Source organism: Salvelinus fontinalis, chromosome 23, assembly GCF_029448725.1.
Source record: "Salvelinus fontinalis isolate EN_2023a chromosome 23, ASM2944872v1, whole genome shotgun sequence".
In the NCBI taxonomy this organism is placed as follows: domain Eukaryota; kingdom Metazoa; phylum Chordata; class Actinopteri; order Salmoniformes; family Salmonidae; genus Salvelinus; species Salvelinus fontinalis.
In genome coordinates this window covers 40,468,618-40,483,879 of record NC_074687.1, presented here as the reverse complement: position 1 = coordinate 40,483,879, position 15,262 = coordinate 40,468,618, and the positions used below count along the sequence as shown (strand labels likewise).

The window sequence follows — 15,262 nt, the reverse complement described above, 5'->3', positions numbered from 1 at the left end:
AAATTTAGGTCGCCTAGCAGCACGAGCTCTGAAGATAGATGGGGGGCAATCAGTTCACATATAGTGTCCAGAGCACAGCTGGGGGCAGAGGGTGGTCTATAGCAGGCGGCAACGGTGAGAGACTTGTTTTTAGAGAGGTGGATTTTTAAAAGTAGAAGTTCAAATTGTTTGGGAACAGACCTGGATAGTATAACAGAACTCTGCAGGCAGTCTTTGCAGTAGATTGCAACACCGCCCCCTTTGGCCGTTCTATCTTGTCTGAAAATATTGTAATTGGGGATAAAAATGTCTGAATTTTTGGTGGTCTTTCTAAGCCAGGATTCAGACACGGCTAATACATCCGGGTTGGTAGAGTGTGCTAAAGCAGTGAACAAAACAAACTTAGGGAGGAGGCTCCTAATGTTAACATGCATGAAGCCAAGGCTATTACGGTTACAGAAGTCATCAAAAGAGAGCGCCTGGGGAATAGGAGTGGAGCCAGGTACTGCAGGGCCTGGATTCACCTCTACATCACCAGAGGAACAGAGGAGAAGTAGGATAATAGTACGGCTAAAAGCTATGAGAATTGGTCGCCTAGAGCTACCAGAGCAGAGAGTAAAAGGAAGTTTCTGGGGGCGATAAAATAGTTTAAAGGAATAATGTACAGACAAAGGTATGGTAGGATGTGAATACAGTGGAGGTAAACCTAGGTATTGAGTGATGATGAGAGAGATCTTGTCTCTAGAAACATCATTGAAACCAGGTGATGTCATCGCATATGTGGGTGGTGGAACTGCAGGGTTGGATATGGTATAGAGAGCAGGGCTAGAATCTCTACAGTGAAATAAGCCAATAAACACTAACCAGAACAGCAATGGACAAGGCATATTTACATTAAGGAGAGGCAAGCTTAATCGAGTGATAAATAAGGGTCCAGTGAGTAGAGGTTGGTTGGGGTCGTGGCGATCCAGACAGCTGGCCGGGTATATGGCTATCGGTAGCAGCATAGGATGGAGGTCTGTTTGTAGATACCTCGTGCGTTTCCGTCGGTAGGTTCCGTGTAGTGGGGTTTTGTTCAGATAGCAGCCGATAAGACAGCTAACGATTAGCGGGCCTCAGATGAGCGTTCAGGTAACGCCGGGACGGAGGTGCCGGTTGGATAAATCCCTCGGGCAGATAACGTCGGCAGTCAGTCGTGAAGGCCCGGTGGGGTTCCGTATCTGCAGCAGCAACAAAGAAGCGGGTCCGGATGGTGATGGAACTCCTCAGCTGGCTAGCTCCAGCATGATTTGAGTTAGCTCCGGGGTCGACGTAAGCCAATAGTCACACGGTATGCAGCTAGCTAGCTGCGAAATCAAGGTGCAAGTGTCCAGAGGCTGCGGTTGGAATCCGGGGAAACTGAGAGAAAAAAAAGTCCCGGAATGCTCCGGTCCGAGTCGCGTTGCACAAAAGTGCCGGTAGATTATCGAGCTAGAGGAATAGCTGATGACCGCAAAACGTGGGCAGCTGAAACACCAACGCTAGCCAGCAAACCGGCTAATTTCGGGGCAGCTACAGATTAGCTTCTGGCTAGCTATCGGAGTAGCTTCTGGATTAGCTTTCAGGCTAGCTTCTGAATTAGCCCCTGGCTATCTTCCACGATGGATTTTCAGATTGAGGTAAATAGTACTTATTGTAATTGGTGTTGGCCTCCTACGGCCTCCTCCACGTCTCCTGATGTACTGGCCTGTCTCCTGTCTCGACGTCCACAGGTGGGGGTTGTGCTTACAGTACAACACTGTGCAGGACGTTTGGCATTTGCCAGAGAACACCAAGATTGGCAAATTCGCCACTGGCGCCCTGTGCTCTTCACAGATGAAAGCAGGTTCACACTGAGCACATGTGACAGACGTGACAGAGTCTGGAGACGCCGTGGAGAACGTTCTGCTGCCTGCAACATCCTCCAGCATGACCGGTTTGGCGATGGGTCAGTCATGGTGTGGGGTGGCATTTCTTTGTGGGGTGGCATTTCTTTGTGGGGCCACACAGCCCTCCATGTGCTCGCCAGAGGTAGCCTGACTGCCATTAGGTACCGAGATGAGATCCTCAGACCCCTTGTGAGACCATATGCTGACACATGCACATTTGTGGCCTGCTGGAGGTCATTTTGCAGGGCTCTGGCAGTGCTCCTCCTTGCACAAAGGCGGAGGTAGTGGTCCTGCTGCTGGGTTGTTGCCCTCCTACGGCCTCCTCCACGTCTCCTGATGTACTGGCCTGTCTCCTAGTAGCGCCTGCATGCTCTGGACACTACGCTGACAGACACAGCAAACCTTTTTGCCACAGTTCGCATTGATGTGCCATCCTGGATGAACTGCACTACCTGAGCCACTTGTGTGGGTTGTAGACTCCGTCTCATGCTACCACTAGAGTGAGAGCACCGCCAGCATTCAAAAGTGACCAAAACATCAGCCAGGAAGCATAGGAACGAGAAGTGGTCTGTAGTCACCACCTGCAGAATCACTCCTGTTTTGGGGGGTGTCTTGCTAATTGCCTATAATTTCCACCTTTTGTCTATTCCATTTGCACAACAGCATGTGAAATTTATTGTCAATCAGTGTTGCTTCCTAAGTGGACAGTTTGATTTCACAGAAGTGTGATATATGGTGCATTCAGAAAATATTCAGACCCCTTCCCCTTTTCCACATTTTGTTACGTTACAGCCTTCTTCTAAAATTGATTAAATTATGTTTTTTCATCAATCTACACACAATACCCCATAATGACAAAGTGAAAACAGGTTTCTAGAAATTTTTGCAAATTTATTAAAAAAAACAACAGAAACCTTATTTACATAAGTATTCAGACCCTTTGCTGTGAGACTTTAAATTGAGCTCAGTTGCATCCTGTTTCCATTGATAATCCTGGAGATGTTTCTACAACTTAATTGGATTCCACCTGTGGTTAATTATGTTGATTGGACATGATTTGGAAAGGCACACACCTGTCTACATAAGGTTCCACAGTTGACAGTGCATGTCCCAGCAAAAACCAAGCCATGAGGTCAAAGGAATTGTCCGTAGAGATCCGAGACAGGATTGTGTCAGCACAGATCTGGGGAAAGGTACCAAAACAGTTCTGCAGCATTGCAGATCCTCAAGAACACAGACTAGAAATTCATTTGGTTTACCGTTTTATTTGTGGATTAATTGTTGGAGTAGAGGACCTTGTGCATTTCAGGTAAAATAACAACCCAATGTTTATATACCAGGAACAATTTGTTAGCAACAGCAATCTAGCTATATAAATTACCTAAATGTTTGTTTTTCGACATGTCCCCAACCCTAATTGGTTCAGAGTTTATTTTTGATATTTCAAATTGCGTCTGGTGTGGGTGGATAAAATCAATGTGCGCTCTTGCAGTCTGGTCAGGATGTTAGTTAGATGTAAAATTGCACGACTTAGATCCCCTCTGCAAAAACATCTATTGACAGATTTCTTGAGTTATTTTAGATTAATTCTGACTATTTTGAGGAAGTGCATACTGGCTACAGCGTCTCACAATGAACAAAAGTACTATTCCTGTTTTTTTCTAGTTTCTCAAGCGAAGGTCTTTTATGGGAGTATGCGAGCGCACTCGTTCGTTTCGGCTAGCTGAATTCCGCTAAGCTCCAGCTGAACTGAAGCATGCTGATGCCTTAACATGCTGACCAGACCGCTCGCGCCATCACGGGCATGTTGATTTTGGTCCACCACACCAGACGCGATCATGACACACAGGTTGAAATATCAAAACTAACCAACTATATTAATTTGGGAGCAGGTCGAAAAGCATGAAACATTTATGCCAATTTAGCTAGCTACTTTGCTGTTGCTAGCTAATTTGTCCGGGGATATAATCATTGGGTTGTTATTTGACTTGAAATGCACAAGGTCCTCTACTCAGACAATTAATCCACAGATAAATGGGAAAACCAAGTTAGTTTCTAGTAATTTCTCCTTCTTCAGGCTTCTTCTTCTTTGGACTTTATATGGTGGTTGGCAACCAACTTTAAGGTGCATTACCACCACCAACTGGACTGGAGTGTGTACCTCAGTTCATCTTTCAATCACCCACGTATATTGGGTATATGTTCCTAAAAGCCAATGAGATGGGAGAGGCAGGACTTGCAGCGCATCAAGCGTCCAGTTCTATTTTAGCGTCTGGCTACGCCGAAGCGCATGAGCAGTGTGGGTGCAATGATTGAATAACATGTATGTGTAAATGTATTTTGCAACGCAAGCAGTGAGGTCAGCATGTAAAGGAATAGGGTGCCATTTGGTACTTGTATTCCCCACACATCAGTTAAGATTATGCTCTGTGCTGTTCCTCCTCATGCCTCACTGGCTACCAGACACATCTGTCCACAGGAGGCTTCATTTATTTACAATAGTCAACATTACCTTCAAATCGCTGCGCTTTTCCTATGTCTGGCTAAATCTCCTGCATGCTTACTTTGCGATGCTGTATGGATGTCATGTTACATATATCTGTTGGTGGGTTTATTTGAAGAACTGTTCAGATTTAGTCTTAGTCCCAAATGTCACCCTTTTGACAAGCTCTGGTGAAAAGTAGTGCACTATATTGGAAATTGGGTGCCATTTGGGACATTTTACAATTTAGTAATTTAGCACATGCTTTTATCTAAAGCGATATACAGTAAGTGCATTCATCTAAAGATAGCTAGTTAAGACAACCACATCACAGTCGTAGTACTTCAATTTTTCCTCAAACAAAGTCAGTGCTAGTAGGGAAAGACAATTGCATATTTGGCAGGGGGGGGGGGGGGGGGGTGGTCTTATTTAAGATGCTATTTGAAGAGGTAGGGTATTATTTGGTTTCATGTGCTCCAGCTATGCAGCATTGGATCACACTGATTCATTTTGGGGGGATCATAGCACCTGATGTAGTGTTGAGTAGGAATGTTAATGGTGAAATGCAGCAAGGGAAATAAGAGGAGGTTAATGGACTGTGGCATGTTAGGGAAATTGCTTAATGAACACATGTTAGTGGCACTTATTAATACTGGTTGTTTCTGTTGGTTTTTAATATATCCGCTTTAAATCAGTTATCCATTGTGCTGACGGGACCAGTTTTGGTCTGGTTTTAGAGTAATGGCCAACAACATGTTGAATTATGTGGGATATTTGGCTGCGTCTGAAATTATGTCCCATATTACTCATGTTATGCTCGAACTCGTTATGCTCGAAGTCCCATAGAGCTCTAGTAAAAAGTAGTGCACTTTATAGGGAATATGGTGCCATTTCGGACACACCCAGTGTATACCACGTATTGTGTAGAGCAAGAATTCCCAAACTGGGGTACGTGTTTTTTCCCCACATTTTCAAACAGTCCATTTATATTTTTCAACGGGGCTATACATTTGGGTGATGTTTTTTTCTTGCCTGAGCAGCTTCGTTTCACTGGCAAAAATAAAATTTAACCATCTAGTGTTCAGCGAAATAACAACACAATGTCAAATACAGGTAGCCTAGTCAGGTAATTAACATCCAATCACATTAACTGTTACTCTCTCGTGGGAATTGCACTAACGTTCCATATTTAGCCAAACGTAGCTGCTGCTCATGTTGGTATCTTTACTGATGGCGCAAAAGCCATGACAGGGAGACATAGTGGAGAGGTAATGCACGTGCAAGCAGTTGCTTCCGACGCCACTTTGGTACACTGCAGCATCCACCGAGAGGCTCTTGCTGCCAAGGGAATGCCTGACAGCTTGAAATATGTTTTGGACACTACAGTGAAAATGGTTAACTTTGTTAAAGCAAGGCACCTGAATTATCGTGTATTTTCTGCACTATGCAATGATATGGGCAGCGACCATGTAACGCTTTTATAACATACAGAAGTGCGCTGGTTATCAAGGGGCAAAGTATTGACACGTTTTTTTGAAATTGAGAGATGAGCTTAAAGTTTTCTTTACGGACCATAATTTTCACTTGTCCTGGCCGCTTGCATTCTCTGTCTGCATTTAACAAGGACAACACACATGTCTTTCCATCATTGTATGATTTTTTTGGTGTGCAAATGAACTCAAGCTTACGGACAATGTCCGTCAAATGTGATATATAGCGAAAAACCTGAGTGAGTTGGGTGCGCAATTATGCAGGTACTTTCCCGCAACGGATGACACAAAGAACTGGATTCGTTATATTTTTCATGCCTTTCCTCCTGTCCACTTACTGATATCTGAACAAGAGAGCCTAATCGAAATTGCATCAAGCGATTCTGTGAAAATTGAATTTAATCAGAAGCCACTACCAGATTTCTGGATTGGGCTGCGCTCAGAGTATCCTGAACCTTGCAACCACGTACCTATGTGAGAGTGGATTCTCGGCCCTCACTAGCATGAAAACTCTATTCAGGCACAGACTGTGTGTGGAAAATGATTTAAGACTGACTCTCCAGTACAACTCAACATTGCGGAGTTATGTGCATCCTTTCAAGCACACCCTACTCATTAACCTGTGGTGAGTTATTCACAATTTCCGATTAACAATTAAGCATCTATATGTAAGATGGTTAAATAAAGATGAAAATGATTGATTTATTATTATTTGTGCCCTGGTCCTATTATTTGTGCCCTGGTCCACGAGCCGGGTAGCGGCGACAACTCACATTCATTCTTATGTTTAGTTATTGTAGTGTGTGTGTGTGTGTGTGGCAGGCTTACAACGATGCCAAAAAACAACATTTGAGAGTGCGCTGACCCTGGTGCTAGAGGGGGTACACAGCTGGAGGTTGAATGTTTGAAGGGGTACGGGACTATAAAAAGTTTGGGAACTGCTGGTGTAGAGGACATGAGGTCTCTACTTTCTAGTGCTATGTCTCTTTGTGGCTTGCCCGTTAGGATTCATTTGCCTTAGCCTGTATAGTTCTATGTGGGTATAGTGCTCCAGCCTCCAGCTCTTGAAAGTAGAGTGTAACCTAAATCATGAAAGCTCTTTCTGGGATTTAATAACCCTGGGGCCCTCATAGGAAGCATCTCCTCGCCGCAGACCTCAGCTACGTCCAAATGGCACCCTATGTAGTGCACTACTTTCTGGAGCTGGTCAAAAGTAGCGCGCTACATGGGGAATAGGGTGCCATTTGAGACATGGCCCCAGACTACCTGCATGGCTCCAGCAGGCCAACAGCAGCTCTCCATGTGTGAGTGTCCATTACAGAGCTCAGGGCTCCCAGAGCTGCTGCAAAGAGGACCTGAAGATCAGCCTGGACAGAGAGGGAGGCTCTCCAAAGTCTCTCCATACAAAGTCTACAGGGGAAATGGTGTCAACCAGGCTATTTACTGCTATTTCCTCCACAAGCTCGATCCACTCTCATCCTCAGTGAGAGTGGATCTAGCCATGATATTTATCATATTTTTAGATAGTTAAATACCAAGGTACCAGCACCGTTTTCTCCCTACAGGATAGGGGTCATTTCCTCTGGTCATAATCTCAGCACTCACAAGTGATATAGGCTTAGCCCTTCGTCATAACAGTGAGTGGTTTTACAGGGTTATTTTGAGCCTTTGTGTACCTTGTATGCAATGAAATTCAATCATGTGATGGCCATGGCTAGTTGGGAGAGGTTGTAGCCTTTTTGGTGACCCTAGCCAGAGTAATCAGCTTTGGCAGGTCATTGTGGCCAGCGAGTTGCACACAGCTGGGCTGGCTGGTTGTGTGGCGCTGCCTGTACTGTGTTGACTGGAGAGCTGGGAAATGCACCCTTTACTAACTGAACAGGGCTGTTGAACGCTCCCTGGTCTGTACTGACTGTACAATATGAGTACAGCTTCCTGTATTACTGACTGAGGAGGGCTTTGAAACACTCCCTGACTGAGGATGGCTAGTGAACGCTCCCTATACTGTGATGTAATGCTCCCTACTTACTCCCTGGTCTGTAGTGAAGCAGCGTCCAGAATAGAGCCATCACCATCAGTCTGGGGGAGAGAGAGAGAGAGTCATTGGTGTCCCACTGTGGGATCAATACAGACCTCCACAGGCCTGTAAAGAAAACATGCACAGTAATTTTCACACCTTTTTAACAGCCTGGGAAGAAGGAAAGAGAGGGCAATCCCGGGGAGATTTGTGTCTGAATGGAACAGACTACCCTAGACCTAAAGTCAGCACTTAGCTCAGTAGCCCGTCCGGCCCAACAATAGAGGTGACACCATGCTAAAGTGTTCTGTTGGGGCTCATTACATTCCATTACACCTCCAGTACTGGACTACTTCTTCATACAGTGCATTCGGAAAGTTTTGAGACACCTTGGCTTAAAAAAAATGATATATTACATTACAGCCTTACTCTAAAATGGATGAAATTGTTTTTGTCCCTTATCAATCCACATACAATACCATAATGACACAGCACAAACAAAAGTTTAGACACCTACTCATTCCAGGGTTTTTCTTTATTTTTTACTAATTTCTACATTGTAGAATAATAGTGAAGACATCAAAATTATGAAATAACACATATGGAATCATGTAGTAACCAAAAAAGTGTTAAACAAATCAAAATATATTTGAGATTCTTCAAAGTAGCCACCCTTTGCCTTGATGACAGCTTTTCACACGTTTGGCATTCTCTCAACCAGCTTCATGAGGTAGTCACCTGGAATGCATTTCAATTAACAGGATAATTTGTGGAATTTCTTTCCTTAATGCATTTGAGAACTCTGGAGCAGGTTTTCATCGCGGATCTCTCTGTACTTTGCTCCGTTCATCTTACCCTCGATACTAACTAGTCTCCCAGTCCCTGCATCTGAAAAAACATCCCCCGGCATGATGCTGCCAACACCTCGCTTCACCCTAGGGATAGTGCCAGGTTTCTTCCAGATGTGACGCTTGGCATTCAGGCCAAAGAGTTCAATCTTGGTTTCATCAGACCAGAGAATCTTGCTTTTCATGGTCTGAGAGTCCTTTAGGTGCCTTTTGGCAAACTCCAAGCGGGCTGTCAGGTGCCTTTTTTACTGAAGAGTAGCTTCCGTCTGGCCACTCTACCATAAAAGCCTGATTGGTGGAGTGCTGCAGAGATGGTTGTCCTTGTGGAAGGTTCTTGCATCTCCACAGAGGAACTCTGGAGTTCTGTCAGTCACCATCGGTTAAAAACCTTTTTTTGCTTTGTCATTATGGGGTATTGTGTGTAGATTGATGAGGAAAAAATACAGGCATCAGGGGTAGTACGACTTGACCAGCGGCCAAACTTTCTGGTTGGGTTGAGACCTCCCACTGGGGGAATGGAAGCTCCGGAGTGAAATTTCCATGAGGTACAGATCTAGGATCAGCTTCCCCTCCCCCAATACTAAAGTTAAAGGGATACTTCTGGATATCTACTTCCCCAGTCAGATTAACTTGTAGAAGTCTATGGTATCTGATATAGACTTCCAGTCATTGCGCATTAAAATGGTATCCACTAGTTCATCTGACTCTGGGGAAGTAGTCAAAATCCCGACTCTCCATTTAAAGGAGAAATCCACTCAACTATGTTTTGGTAAGTTTTTCATTAGTCCAAATCAAATGTATTTATAAAGCCCTTCTTACATCAGCTGATATCTCAAAGTGCTTTATAGAAACCCAGCCTAAAACCCCAAACAGCAAGCAATGCAGGTGTAGAAGCACGGTGGTTAAGAAAAGCTCCCTAGAAAGGCCAGAACCTAGGAAGAAACCTAGAGAGGAACCAGGCTATGAGGGGGTGGCCAGTCCTCTTCTGGCTGTGCTGGATGGAGATTATAACAGAACATGGCCAAGATGTTCATAGATGAAGCAGGGTCAAATAATAATAATCACAGTGGTTGTCGAGGGTGCAACAGGTCAGCACCTCTGGAGTAAATGTCAGTTGGCTTTTCATAGTCCACTGTTGATATGGTCTCAAATGTTTTAAATGTCAGCAGTCAAGTTTTCAAGATATTGGACATAATGATGCAAAATAATTTAGCAAATGCATGTTGCGTTGTGTGGCCAGTGACACTTTGGTTCTTGGTGGACTAATGATAAAAATACAGAAAGATTGTTTTTGAGTGTTTTCCTTAACCATTTGTGGGGGGAAATGCAACACTGACCCAAGATCAGCGTCTACGGGCAACTTCACACTCCACTGGAATGGAAGGCGTAAACACTTCCCCTTTGTAGCTTACCAACGGACTGATGTGGTTGTGAGCTAAAGTTTTGCTGTCAGGTATGTTTTTGTTGTTGTAATATTTGTGAGTATCAGCAGTTTACTGCCTGTCTCCCTCCACTCACCCAGGCTGCTGTGACCTTAGACAGGGTATGATGAAAGCAAGAGTTTGTGGCCACGTCCCAAAGGGCACCCTATTCCTTATGTAGGGCACTATTTTGACCAGAGCCTTATGGTCCACCCCTATAGGCCTTGGTCAAAAGTAGGGCACTATAAAGGAAATAGAGTGGCAGTTGGGATGTACTGTTATGCCACTTCATCTGCCATGGCTCAGTGGAGCACACCTCTCCTAGCTTCCTCTTTTAATTGCCTGCGCCTCGTTGGCATGTAGATCGCCCTCCCCTAATTCCAGTGGTGTAAGGTACATTTTCTTGCCACTGTAGGTATGTGAACCCTTTGGGATTACCTCGATTTCTGCATAAATTGGTCATCAAATTTGATCTGATCTTCATCTAAGTCGCAACAATATACAAACAGTTTGCTTAAACTAATAACACACACAAATTATCGTATTTGTCTTGTCTATATTGAATATATAATTTAAACATTCACATTTAAACATTGGGAAAAGAATGTAGGCTAATGACTTCTCCAAAAGCTAATTGGAGTCAGGAGTCAGCTAACCTGGAGTCAAATCAATGAGATAAGATTGGAGATGTTGGTTAGAGCTGTCTTGCCCTATAAAAAACACTCACAAAATTAGAATTTGCTATTCACAAGAAGCATTGCCTGATGTGAACCATGCCTCAAACAAAATAAATCTCAGAAGACCTAAGATTAAGAATTGTTGACTTGCATAAAGCAGGAAAGGGTTACAAAAGTATCTCTTAAAGCCTTGATGTTCATCAATCCACGGTAAGACAAATTATCTATAAATGAAGAAAGTCCAGCACTGTCGCTACTCTCCCTAGGAGTGGCCGTCCTGCAAAGATGACTGCAAGAGCACAGTACAGAATGCTCAATTAGGTTAAGAAGAATCCTCGCTACTGGCAAAATATTCTGTGGACAGATGAAACTACAGTTTAGTTGTTTGGAAGGAACACAACACTATGTGTGGAGAAGAAAAGGCACAGCTCACCAACATCTAAACCTCATCCCAACTGTAAAGTATGGTGGAGGGAGCATCATGGTTTGGGGCTGCTTTGCTGCCTCGGCCTGGACAGCTTGCTATCAGACGGAAAAATAAATTCCCAGTTTATCAATACATTTTACATGAGAATGTAAGGCTATCTGTCCGCCAATTGAATCTCAACAGTTGGATGATGCAACAGGACAACAACCCAAAACACAGAAGTAAATCAACAACAGAATGGCTTCAACAGAAGAAAATACGCCTTCTGGAGTGGACCAGTCAGAGTCCTGACCTCAACCTGATTGAGATGCTTTGGCATGATCTCAAGAGAGCAGTTCACACCAGACATCCCAAGAATATTGCTGAACTGAAACAGTTCTGTAAAGAGGAATGGTCCAATATTCCTCCTGACCGTTGTGCAGGTCTGATCCACAGAAAACGTTTGGTGGAGGTTATTGCTGCCAAAGGATGGTCAACCAGTTATTAAATCCAAGGGTTCACATACTTTCCCCACGCTGCACTGTGAATGTTTACACGGTGTGTTCAATAAAGGCATGAAAACGTTTGATTGTTTGTTATTAGTTTAAGCAGACTGTGTTTGTCTATTGTTGTGACCTAGATGAAGAGCAGATCAAATTTTATGACCAATTTTTATACACAAATCAAGGTATTTCCAAAGGGTTCACATTTTTTTTCTTGCCACTAAGTAAAAATACTTTAAAGTACTAAAGTAAGTTTTTGGGGTGTCTGTACTTTACTTTACCATTCATATTTTTGACTACTTTTTCTTCACTACATTCCAAAAGAAAATTGTATTTTTACTCCATACATTTTCACTGCCATTCAAAAGTACTCAAATAGTCCAATTCACACACTGATCAAGAGAACATCCCTGGTCATCTCTACTGCCTCTGATCTGGCGGACTGACTAAACACATGCGTCGTTTGTAAATGATGTCTGAGTGTTGGGATGTGCCCTGGCCATCTGTAAATTAAAAAATAAAATAATAATTGTGCCTGCTGGTTTGCTTAATACAAGGAATTTGATACTTAAGTATATTTTAGCAATTACATTTTCTTTTGATTCTTAAGTATATTTTAAACCAAATACTTTTACTCAAGTAGTATTTTACTAGGGGGGGGGGGGGGCTTTCAGTTTTACTTGAGTCATTTTCTGTTAAGGTATCTTTACTTTTACTCAAGTATGACAATTAGGTACTTTTTCCACCACTGCCTAATTCTATAAGATCCAATCAGCGAAATGGCAACAGCAGCTGGGTCGTCCCATGCTTTCTGTTGCAGTTTTAGTAATTTATTTTTTAAATCATCACTATGTCTAATAAATCAGTGTGTGTTTATTTAATGAAAATAACTAATAATTAATTTATTTCCTGAGCATTCTTTGGCCATTACTCAGCCCTGATTGGTTGATTAGGATGGTCTAGAGCCCACGCCCTTACCCAGATGAACAGTCATTGGTTTATTATAATAGGATCACATTGTGACGTCATGATGTGGGCCAAAAGTTCCATCCCACCTGATCAGGCTGAAATTCCAGATTTTTTTTTTTTTCTTACACAAAAAGGGCATTATCATTTTCACAATTTCAGTGTGTCATTTCGACCTCCTAGTGTGGAAATATTATTTACAAAAACAGGAAAATCACGTTTTTATCTGCATACTGCCTCTTTATGTTATAATCAATAAAGTGCCTTTAATATAGACCTCATGGAGAATTCAATAAATCTCTTTTTTAATATGAATAAAGACTTGTTGAAGTGCCAAAATTCAGCATTTTGACATGTACCCTATGTGACTTCCAGGAAGATTTTAACCCACTAAACCTCCAGTTTTCACCATTATTGTAAAGCCCTATTTATTTCTGTTGCTTTGACTGAGTCATTTCTTAAGATTGATATTTATTTCCTGTGATTAGTGAACACATTTTAAGGTAAAAAACCTGTCCCTCATTTTAAGGTCAACCCTGTTACGTGAACTGAACTCTCATTTTAATAAGGTGAAACTATTCGTTTAAAAAAAAATTATCTAAAGAAACAGTGAACATCTAATAGTCAAATCACAGTGTAAAAGCAGGTGAGCAGGTTCTAATCTTTTTGGCCATTTTCTGGTGTTTCGTGGTGGAAAACAGAGCGGATCAAGCACAACACATCAACCCTGTTACCCATAAATAGGCTAGAAATGTTTTCAATTACTTCCTGTTGCACACAACAAGCTTCCATTTCCCCTGTCACAATGGGATTTATGGATGATTTAAGATAATCATCAACCCTCTTACTCTATTTGGCACTTAAAAGAATCTTACAATAGTACTTTTTCTATATAGCCTCTTTGATGAGAACATGTTTTTTAAAATTTAAGTTGAACATGTGCTCTTTCTGACAATGTTAAAATTAGGTGAAATCAAATGTTTTTTTCCCCACCAAGTTGCACATCTCAAAAGGCAACGAATTGGTGGAATGACCCAGGTGCATGGCAATAATGACCCGCTAGATATTTCCTTGGAAAGCATAAGGGTGGGAACCCTGCTTTTAGGTCCAGCGCTCACACAAGTCTTCTAGATGGCTTGATTTATTAGAAATGACCTGTAAATTGCTCTGTTTGAAATGTCATTTTCTTATTGTAGCTGGCTGGTCCAGGTGGCTATTAGTTAAAGCTTTTGCAGGTTTGGACTTGGTGCGCCTGTGTTTAGTGCTGCTCTGCTTTGAGCCCCCCTATAATCATGTTGAAGTGGCTGAGGTATACTGTAGCGGAGAAACTTGGGGCCTAGTTTTATGGCCTCTTACAGACGGAGGGTGCATCCCAAATGGCACCCTATTCCCTACATATTGCAGAAAGTTTGTCCAGAGCCAAATAGGATCTACTGTATGTACTTTGCGCCCTGGCCAAATGTAGTACACTACACAGAGGGTAAGGTGCCCACTTGGGACACTACAACAGAGTGGCTCTCTGGTTGGCTTCAGTTGAAGTGGCCTCATCCGTTAAGCCCTGACCCTCCTGCCTCAGCACTTTCCCAGGCCCATCATTGGGATGGCTGCCTCTAGTCTGTGGCATCAGTTTGAGCTATCTGCCTGCCCACTTCTCCACTGATCCAGGACCAGGCACCACTGACCCCACCATCCATCACACTCCCCACCTATGGGTCCACTTGGCTCTGCAGTACCAGCATGCTCAGCTTGCGTCTCAAATGGCACCCTACTCCCTACGTAGTACACTGCTTTTGACCAGGGAATAGTAGTGCACTGTATAGGGAATAGGGTGCCATTTGAGGCGTAGCCTCAGTGTTTGTCTGAAGGCCGTAATGTGTTTTAACATGGACTCTGTCAGGCCACCAAGCTTTATACCTCCTTATTCTTGGGAGACAACGGTCCCTTTATTGCTGAGGAAATATCCACCAAATATCCATCAGCACGCAGTAGTAACTCAGAACAGGCAGATCCGTTTGTGTGCATCCATCCGTATTTGCACACGTCCGTCTGTCCACGTATGTGTGTGTACACGTGTCCTGCTTGCCTGTTTGTCTGTTTTATTATCGGTGGGGCATTAGTATTTTTGCTCAGAGATCAATAGTTTTTTTTCTATTTACTTTAGTAGCAGAGCTAGCAGCTTGTTTTCAGCCTCAGAGCCTATCAGACCCCATCAGGATGGATGGCCAAGCCTGACCTTTTCCGTTTATTTGCAAAGTGTGTTTCTCAAGGACCGGCGAGGATGAAAAATAACCGACACAACCTCAGGGAAAAGGATGATCCTCCTCGATCTTTACTGCCACGACAGACAACACCTGTCACGAAGGCCTCTTCTGCAACTAGAGAGGAGAAGCAGCCATTTTGAATAGTATTTAAATGCTTGGTTGTAGCCATGTTATTTGTATGTTGGCATATGCTGCACTGGCCACAATTACCTCTGTTTCTTTCTATTTGGTCCGATCTATGAATTCTCTGGTTGCATCTGAACTGACAATGTTCTTTCAATTTCATGTTTGTGATTTGTTGGTGT

The 15,262-nt window shown here is 43.1% G+C and overlaps 1 protein-coding gene across 10 annotated transcripts in view; it reads left to right on the top strand.

Moving 5' to 3' along the window:
* The window catches only part of LOC129821325 (plakophilin-4-like), a 129,492-nt gene that overhangs the window by 60,767 nt on the left and 53,463 nt on the right, over positions 1-15,262 (top strand). The window lies entirely within an intron of this gene.